The sequence below is a fragment of the Dama dama genome, chromosome 9 (genome assembly GCF_033118175.1).
Source record: "Dama dama isolate Ldn47 chromosome 9, ASM3311817v1, whole genome shotgun sequence".
In the NCBI taxonomy this organism is placed as follows: Eukaryota; Metazoa; Chordata; class Mammalia; order Artiodactyla; family Cervidae; genus Dama; species Dama dama.
The window spans coordinates 23384822-23394747 of record NC_083689.1 but is presented as its reverse complement, the minus strand read 5'-3'; the positions used below and the strand labels follow the sequence as shown (position 1 = coordinate 23394747).

Sequence of the window (9926 nt, the reverse complement as noted above, 5' to 3'; positions counted from 1 at the left end):
GCTGCATGGTGTGGCAAAAAACAACAACAACAAAAAAAAACCCCAAAATTTAAGGTCCCATTATTCTTAAATATACATACATGTATAATCTTTGTATACACACTGAGGTATCAACAGTGCTTATCTCTACATGGTGGGATAAGGGTGATTTTTTTTTTCTTGCTTCTCTGATTATTTGAGTTTTTTTCAATTAGTATATATTTCTTTTCTTTAAAAAAGGCGGGGAGGGAGGGTAATTGCACCAGACAGATTATCCTATGAGAGTTTTGTATGGGTTTCCCAGGGTGACTATAGCAAAAATTACCATAAACGTAGTGACTGAAAACAGTGCAAATTAATATTCTTACATTTCCAGAGGTCAGAAGTCCAAAATGGGTGTCTTAGGCTGGTCCCTCCAGAGGCTCCAGGGGAGCACTGGCTCCTGCCTTTTCCAGCTTCTAGAGGTGCCATATCCCTGGCTCACAGCCCCTCCCTCCATCCTCACAGCCAGCAGAGCAGTATCTCCCATCTCTCTGCCTCTGACCCTCCCCCTCCCTCTTACAAGGACCCTGTGATGACATTGGGCCCCTGAGGAATCCAGGATCATCTATCTTGTTAGAAGCCTTAAATTAATGCCACCTGCGCATTTCCTTTACCATGGATGTAAGGGAACATCTTCATAGGTTCCAGGCATTAGGATGCAGATGTCCCTGGGAGACCATTATCTTGCCCTCCACAGCTTGTAGGGACAAACCAGGTAATAAATAGTATAGCTAGGGGGACTTTCCTGGTGGTCCAGGGGTTAAAACTCCAAGCTTCCAATGCAAGGGTCACAAGTTCGATCCCTGGTCAGGGAACTAAGATCCCACATGTTGTATGGCATGGGCACACACACACACACAGAAAAATGCAGCTAAGATTCTGAAAAAGCTGATGTGATTTCAGGCCACATTAATAGAGATCTAGCATTCAGCTCAAGGGAGATGGTGGGTCTTACCAAAACATTCCAAGGATGAGACCAGTATGCTGAAAAGAGATAGAGAGCCATGTCCCACAAGGAAAAGAGATAGATGACAACCAGGTCTGGCTCACAGAAGTCCTCTGTATGGATTATGGGTGGAAGGTAAAATTGATTCTGAGGTCTTCCCAAGGGAGGGATGGAAGGATGAATGTCAGACATGGTCCCGGTCCTATCTGAGTTCCTCTCATTGCCTGGCATATAGCCCTGGGCTCAGGCAACGGGTGGTACACTTTACTCCTGGGGGCCGGATCAGCACAATATCAAGAGAACCTTCTGGAAGCCTTGTAGGGGTCTTTCCACCAGACTCATTGGGTCAAAGGGCTGACAGGGCTGCCGAGGCCTAAATCAAAGAATCCAGAGCAAAGTTCAATTTCTAAAACTGTGCAGGTGTTTGCACCCCTGTGTTCATCACAGCAGTCCAGAGCAGTCGAGTAGACATATGATGAATAAACAAATTGTGGTACATCCAAGCAGTGGAATATTACTCAGCCATAAAAAGGAAGGAGGTTCTGATACCTGCTACAGTGTGGAAGGACCCCCCAAGGTCATGATGTTCAGTGAGAGAAGCCAGACACAGAACGGTGAATAGAATCTGATTCCACTCACAGAAGGCCCCTAGAGAAATCAAATCCTTAGAGACAGAAGGTAAGATGGGGAGGGGACAGGGTCTGGGGGAGGGGGATGGAGAGTCAGTGTTTCACTGGGACCGAGATTCAGTTTGGGAAGATGAGAAAGTTCTGGAGGTATTTGCCCAACAATGTGAATGTACTGAATGCCACTGAGTTGTGCACTTAAAAATGGTTAAGACAGTAACTTTTGTGTATAATTTAATACAGTGAAAAAAATCCGGGTCTGTTTAAAAAAAAAAAAAAAGACTAAAAAAATAAAACCAAAAGAAACTATTTTGGGGCCCAACTTAAGAGAGTCCAGCCGTTTTATTTTGGCAAGTGATGACATTGGAAAGAAAAGAACCCGGGAGCCACCAGCCGCAAGTGCAGAGACAAATGGCTCCCAGCTCGGTTTCTGGAGATTTCCAGCCCTGCCGTGACCACTCACAGGCACACCGCTGGGTTTGTGGGCAGGGACTTTGCCTGTCCCCGGTGCCCCATAGACCCGGAACTGGTACCCTGGTTGCAGCGCAGGCCAGGTGAGCTGCCGGAAGCCCCTGGTTCCCTGGTGGGTGGACGGTCTCCTCCCACCCAGGCTCCTCCCAGGTCCCCAGGGCCCCTCCCAGATGAGCTAACATTTAACCAGCACACCCCGGGGTGGTCAAACCAGGTGTGCAAGTATCAAAATACTTCAGCAGCTGTATTCATGGCCCCTAGCATCACTGAGAAACGTTTCTAAGAAGCAGAGGGTAGGGTGATGGCGGTCCATGCTTTCCTGGGGGGCTAGGGAGCCTCACTTAAGAGATGGAAGTGGTGGTCTGATCTGGCACTGCTGTCCCTCCATCCCTCCCTCCACCCACCCACCCCTCAGGATTTCCGTCTGTGCAACGGGTCCTTCCAGCCCGAAGCTCCCAGTCTCCACCCAGCATAATAGTGCTGGTCTCCCAGATGCCCCCTCACTCCAGGCTGGGTGACAGCTCCCCGGGGCCTCTCAGGACCTCGAAGGAGTGCTCCAAAGCCGGGGGCCAGCCGGCCTGCCTGCCTTTGGGGTCCACCCCAGAGCCCTGTCTCTGTCCCTCTTTCTGTAGCAGGGTCCCACGAGGGTATTTGCTTAGGGCAAGGGGGTCACATTGGTGGGGACAGGGTGTGTGTGATTTCCCTCACCCCTTGGGGACAACTGTGCTTGTCATATTGGGGGAGCTTCTGGCATGGAGCTGGTGGAGGCCAGGGGTGCCGCTCAGCAGCCCCCCAGTGGCCAGGACAGCCCCAACCCAGAAAACAATTGGTCCCAAGTGTCCACAGTGACCAGGGGGCAGAAACACCAGCCTGGATCTAACATGCCAGCTTGCTTCCTATGCTCTGTAGAGAAGGAAAACCACTGTATTGTGGCCTCAGCTTGACCAGTGGCCCGGTCCCAGTACTGGAGCGGTCCCCCTCCTCCACCCCTACTCCTCCAGCAAAGCCTCCTCCCCACCCCCACACTGTCTCAGGCCGCCTGTCTCCATGCCTGTCTCCAGGCTTGGCTTTTTATCTGTGCAAGGGGTCCGAGGCTGGATATTCAGTGGAGGCAGTCTCCATGGGTCCGCTTCACCCGAGGGACCCCGAGTGAACCAGGCCAGTCCTGTGTCCTGCCCCCCACCCCCCAACCCAGGAACTTCTACAAAATGGCAACCCCCCTCCCCAGGGGAGCCTGCAGAGCAGCAGGGAACCACAGCCAGGAAAGGCAGCCGGGGAGCCGAAGAGGAGAACGTGGCAGCCTTGCCGGTCGGCCAGACCTCCCCCTCGGATTCTTCTTTTTTTAAAATCACCGCAATTTAAGGAGTGGCTCCTCCCTCCATCCCGCGGCCCGCCACGTGGGCTGGCCGGAGGAGTCGCCCACTGGCCCGCCTGTCTGCTCTCTCCCTTCGCCAGCTTGGCGGCCAGGCAGTAGCTTCGGTTTCAGTTTGGTGTCACTGGTTTCACTTTCGGGGAGAGAAAGAAGAGAGACAGAGACAGAGACAGAGGGAGGGCAGCCGTATCAGGTGTGGGGGTGGGGGGCGAGGGTCAGCCTCTGCCCTGTCCTGTCCCGCCGGGGCCACCGCCTGCCTTGCAGCTCCCTCCTGACCTTTCTCTGAAGGGTGGATTCTGAGAGTAAAGGTCAAGGGGTCAAGGGCAAGTTCCCACTGCGACCTTGGGTTTCACAAGCCACCCTCTTATCCTGGATTCCTTCCCCGCACCATCCCACCCTCAGCCTCCTGTAAAAGTGGGGCTGGGGATCACGTCGGCCCCCATGGGGTGCTGGGAAGATCAAAGCCCTGCTGACCGCTGACCCAGGACAGTCTCACAACATCCCCTTAGGGAGGGGGCGGAGCACGGTCCCAGGCAGAACAGGATGTCTGCTGCCTTCACCCAGCAGGGACCCTTGGCCCAGAAACCAGGAAGGAGGCTCTCTCCGTGTGGCCGGAGTCGGGGGGTGGCGGGGAGTCCTCTGGACTTACCTGCAGTGGCTTGGGGCTCCTGTTCTGGCAGAAGTGTCTGGAGGCCCAGTTGCTTTCCAGTAGGCTTGCCTGTCTCTGGACAGTGTTGTGTTCTTGTCCCCCTCACCACTGCTGTTCTTCCTGCAGGGTGGGGGGTCCACAGCTGACCTCTGGGCCACATATCCACTACCTTCTGGGCTGGGCTGAGAGCCCTGGATGGCAGGACTTTGGCCCAGTCTTCTCTCCCCAGAACCCTGTTCAGAGCCTGGAAAGGACTCCCCAGACTGGGGAGAAGAGGCCAGGGAGAGTCACCTTGGGGATGTCAAGAACACAGCTCAGGGATTTCCCTGGTGGTTTGGTGGCTTGAGACTCCACATTCCCAATGCAGGGGGCCTGGGTTCAGATCCCTGTTCAGGAAACTAGATCCCATGGGCCGCAACCAAGACCCAGCACAGTCAAATAAATAAATTAAAAAAACTATTAAAAAAAAAAAAAAAAGCAAACAACTCAGCAAGATAGAAATTGGGCGGGAGTCAATAAGAGACAGTGGTTCGTTTTTAGTATAGCAGCTTTATTGAGATATAATTCACCTACCATACAGTTTACCCACTTAAAGTGTGCAATTCACTGGTTTTGAGGACATTCACCATGTTGTGCAATGGTTCTATCTAATCTTAGAACACTCTCATCACCCCAAAAGGGAACCCCATCCTCATTAGCATCAACCCCATCCCTTCCCCCAGCCCCTGACAACCAGGAACCCACCCTCTGTGTCTGTGGTTCGGCTTGTTCTGCACGTTTCCCATCAGTGGAATCACACCCTGTGTGTCCTTCTGTGTCTGCCTCTCTCATTGAGCATTATGTTCTTAGGATCGGTCCACGTGGTGGCGAGTGTCAGGGCTTCTCTCCTTTTCATGGTTGAGTGATGCTCCAGGTGTGGAGGGACCACTTTTTGTGTATCCACTACGCACTGATGAACATTGGATGGTCTGCACTTTGGGCTGCTGTGAATGAAAGCAGGTGTTAACCCAAGTAGATGTTGGTAGGTGCATGTCAACAACCCACCATAACTGATGTCTGGGGACCCCAAGTTTTCTGGGCGATTAGGGTGAGCACACTCTAAAAGCCACAGGGACAAGGAGCACCCCCCAGGGGCAAGCCTGGCGCCCAGACTCCCTGGGTCTCTGCTGGATGCTGGGGAAACCTCTTTCCCACCCCTACCCTGGCTGGTTCCACCGGGAACCCAGAACTTCAAAAGGGAGCGTTTGAGAACCTCCCAGAACCTCAGGGGCCGACCCGGAGCAGCAGCAGGGCCGGCAGTCTGGGAACACCGGCCGGAAAGCGGCCACTCCCTTTTAATGAGGAGAAGAGCTGGGCTGGGGGTGGGCAGGACGCGGCCGGGGAGGAGAGGGGCGGGGAGAGGAAAGGAGCGGCAAGAGGAGAGGGAGGAGGGGGGAGAGAGGAGGAGCGCGGGGGCGGGGCTTCCTCAAAGGGCAGGTAGGCAGGCGGCTTCCTCGCACCTGTGCCTGGCTTCCCGCCTCTCTTTTGGCGGGTCGCCCCTAGCGCAGGGAAGGAGGAGGAGGAGTGAGGGGAGTGACACAGGACCCCGTTCCTGTCACTCCGGAGCCACTTCCTGCTCTTTAATGTGGGGGTAAAGAGGAGACAGCGCACCTCCGGGTTCACACATCACAGGGAGACCCCAGCCCTCTGTGTGGAGGCGGATCCCCCTCGCCCCGCCCTCTCCTCCAGCCCAACTCCAGGTGCGGGGAGACCCCTCCCCCGCAGCTCTTCACGTGCTCACTGGGCACCTGTACAACATCTTTGGGGAGATAACCGCCTTTTTTTTTTTTAAATGTAAATATTATTTTAGATGTACTTCCATAGAATGACCTATCGGTATGAAACAGGATTTTTTTTTTTTTTTGGCCGCTCCAGCAGCTTCCCCGATAGCTCAGCGGTAAAAGAATTTGCCTGCAATGCAGGAGACGGGTTTGATCCCTGGGTGGGGAAGATCCCCTGGAGAAGGAAATGGCAACCCACTCTCGGTTTCTTGCCTGGAAAATTCCATGGACAGAGGAGCTTGGCGGACTACAGTCCATGGGGCGGCAAAGAATCAGACACGACTCAGTGACTGAGCACACACCCACGCACTTGGGATCTTAGTTCCCTGACCAGGAGTGGAACCCTGGTTCCCTGCACTGGAAGTGCCCAGTCTTAACCACCGGACTTCCAGGGGAGACCAGATACCGGCCTTTTTAATTGTGGGGATTGTTTTGGTTGCTAAGGTATAAGGATTATTTTTTCTTTCTTTTGTTTTGTTAGTTAAGGATTCTGTATCTCTTTTGGCATAGACCTGTCTCCCCTACAGGATTTACAAACACTTTCTCCCACTCTGAGGGCTTTCTCTTCACTCTCCTGATGGTGTCCTTTTTGGTGCACCCAAATTTTAAATTTTTATTAAGTCCAAGTTCATTTATGTTTTCTTTTGCTGCTTGTGCACTATGTGTCATGGTGAAGAATCTATTGCCAAGTTCAAGGCAAGATGAAGATGGGAGATGGGAAGGTCAAGGTGCAGTTTTGCTGAGGGTTTTATGTAACACGGGGGTCTGTCGGTCCTTGGCAGCAGGGCTGGAAAGGGAGCCTGAAGCTTAAACAGGAGTTGGGAGTGGGGAGAGGGGGAATGGGAGAGGAATTCCAGAACAGGGAACAGCAGGTGCAAAGACAGGGAGCCAAGAGTGAGTGAAAGACTTGCACTGCCTTTTCCCTTCTTCCCCTCCTCCCCCACTACCCTCCTTCCTACCCCATCTCTCCCCTCCTCCTCCCTCCCCACCCCCCTTCCTTCTCCCCTCCCTCTTTCCCTCCCACCCCTCCTCCCTGACTCTGACCCCTGGGCAGCCCCTACCCCTGTACACTGGTCCCCTCACAGGCATCAGGGTTAGGGGGGCTGATGTGGCTGCCCTTGAAATCTCATTGGTCTCCACTGCAAAATCCAAGGCTGTTAAGGAAGAAAGGAGATGGGTGTCCAGGCAGGGGAGAGGGCAGTGGGCTGACCCTGTGCATAAACTTGTAGGTGAGTGTGGTGGTGGCGAGCACCCCAGCCACAGGGGAGGGTTATGGGGGCTCCGAGAAGGCAGAGAGGCCTCCTCAGGAGACACCCACAGGAACTTCCCTGGTGCTCCAGTGGCTAAGATTCTGAGCTCCCAATGCAGGGGAGCCAGGTTCAATCCCTGGTCAGGGAACTAGACCCCACATGCCCCAGCTAAGACCCAACACAGCCAAATAAATAAATAAAAATAAATATTAAAAAAAAAAAAAGGACTGCAGTGCAATGCTGGTGCCTGGAGGTGGGTGTGGTCTTCTGGGAGGAAGAGGGGACAGGGGGACAGGACGTAAGGGGCCTCCACCTGACGCAGGCAATACCAGGACAAGGGTATTCGTGGTATGACCGGTCCGGTCTGGATCCCCAGGAAGGTTTTGCGGGGTGGGGTCTCTGGTCCAAGGCCTTGTCCTGTTCTGTGGGCCCAGCTCTCTCTGTGACTTTTTCTTTTAATATTTATTTTTAAAAATTTATTTGGCTGCACAGAGTGTTAGTGTGGCATTCAGGATTTTTAGTTGTGATATGTGGGATCTAGTTCCCTGACGAGGGACGGAACCCAGTCCCCCTGCATTGGGAGCATGCTGTCTTAGCCCCTGGACCACCAGGGAAGTTCCAAAGTTCCAGCTTCTTAGCCAGATATCCTAGTGACCCGGCTCCCTACTTGGCCACCACCTGGTCCCACACCCAAGGCCAGTGGAGTTTGAAATGAAGACAGGCTTCTGTTCATCTGGTAGGCAGCCAACATCCTAGTCTCTGTGACCTCCGCCACCCTATCTGCCACCTCCAGAATGAAACAGTCCATAAGAGGCACGGTGGAGGCAGATCTTCTGAGCTGAGGCCCCCTTTGGGGCCCACTAGGAGAGTGGTCATTGCTCTGCTGGAGGTGGTGAAAGATTTTGCACCCTATCCCATGGACAGAGGAGCCGGGCGTGCTACGGTTCATAGGGTCACAAAGAGTCGAACATGACTGAAGCGACTTAGCAGCACCCATCACCACGCTCTTGCTCACATGGGTTCTCCTGTCAGACGATGCCCACTCTGCCCCCCAAAGACTCTCAACGTTGACACCCAGTCCATGGCCTCCTGCCTAGCGCTGCCCTAATGCTGTGAGCTCATTCCAGCGCGCAGGGCGTGGAGGTGTGGGGAGGGTCAGCATCTGTCTGGGAGAGTAGGAGCCTCTGGACAGGTCCCAGGTCACGAGGGCTCAGGGAGGGAAGCGCGGGGGGGGGGGGGGGGGGGGCGGTTACCTGTTCTGAGCAACTCATGGGGTGTGGCCAGGGTGAAGGCAAAGGGAATTCGAGATGTTCAAGAGAGGGTCTGCTTCCTTCTTGGGGGGGCGGGGGTCAGCAGTAGCCATCTCATTTAGTCCGCGGTGATGACCCCTCCTTTCAGAGGGCGTGTCCTCCCCAGGGGTGGGTTCAGGGGAGGGATGGGGGCGGGGAGGAGACACAGCTGCGGGCCTCGGTCCCTCCCTCACCTGGGGCCTGGCTCTGATTCTCCAGGTGCTTCTCCACCAGCCTCTCTGAGTCCCCGGGGAAGGCTGGGCAGAAACCTGAGCCTCGGTTCAGGCTGCCGAGGGGCCTGGCCTCTTCCTCCGCCCTCCTTCTTCCTCCAGAGCCACCTTGCCTTTACCACGGGGACTGCAAACCGGTCCTCCACCCACCTGGCCTGTGGCTCTGAGGTGTGGCCTCCAGCCCCGGGAGGCCCCAGGGCCAGCACACCTGGTCAGCTGGGAGCTGCCGCCCCAGGGGAGGCGGGGCGTGGCCCGCAGGGCCCCTGCTGGTTTCGTTTTGAGGCGGTCCCTTCCCCTTCCTCACTCCCACTCCGCCCACCCGACACCCCCCTCCCCCCCGCTTTCTGGGAAACCCAGTGGCAGCTTCTTCTGAACTGAACTCTGTTAACCCGGACTCCACGAAGTTCCGCCTCCAGGGACCAGAGGTTTCCTGCTCGCACAGACCTCTAAGCCCCGGGCCGGCTGAGCACCCTTCTCCTGACTCTCCACCTTCCAGAAGGTTCTGGAACCTTCCTGCCACAGTGTCCCCCAACTCTGGACACAGGACACCTGGTAGATTCAGGCAGGGCTGCCCCGGACAGAGAAGACCCAGTCTGACCTCCACTGCTACGGGACTGTGCCCTCCTACACCACCGGATTCCGGGAGGGGCATGGGCCCAAACCAGCTTCCTCCCTCTGCTGCGGATGCCAGGCCGGGTTACCTTCTGCAAGGCCCCTCGTGGGCACAGTGAGGGTGAAACAGCATCCCTGGCTCCACCCACTGGATGCCAGGAGCTCCCCACCCCCCTGTCGTGATGTTCACAGATGTCCCCAGACACCAGTGTCCTCTGGATTAAGGAGGCAAGACTGTCCCCACTGAGACCCAGCTGGGAGAGGACAGAGCTGTCTCTGGCCACGTGTGGACAGAGCTGGAGATGCAGGACATCTGAATTCAGATGCACCTTGAAGGCAAAACATAGAGCACTGCAGACTCTGTACCTTCTTCCTCCCCCCACAAAAAAAGCAACAGACCAAATATTTCATGTTGATGTGAAGTGCAACCCTAATATTTGGCTATAGCGGGTTAAATAAAACACATCATCAAATTACCTTCACCTGTTTCTTTTCCTTACCTCGTTTTAAACGTGATCAGTGAGGAAATTTAAGTTTTGCTTGCAGTTGGATGACGCACGTGTGTCCTGGTGATATCAGCAGGCACACGGGCACAGAGCCACCTGGAATCTGCCTGCTGGTTCTAAGCACCTTTTTTCCT

At 54.8% G+C, this 9926-nt stretch overlaps 1 long non-coding RNA gene across 1 annotated transcript; it reads right to left on the bottom strand.

Annotated features, from left to right (window-relative positions):
* Window positions 1-4614: 4614 nt before the first annotated feature.
* On the bottom strand, window positions 4615-5403 carry LOC133061294 (uncharacterized). The gene is made up of 2 exons (XR_009693968.1): window positions 5286-5403; window positions 4615-5068 (listed from the first exon to the last, which is right to left on the bottom strand). It is a non-coding gene; the product is annotated as an uncharacterized LOC133061294 (long non-coding RNA).
* Window positions 5404-9926: the final 4523 nt, after the last annotated feature.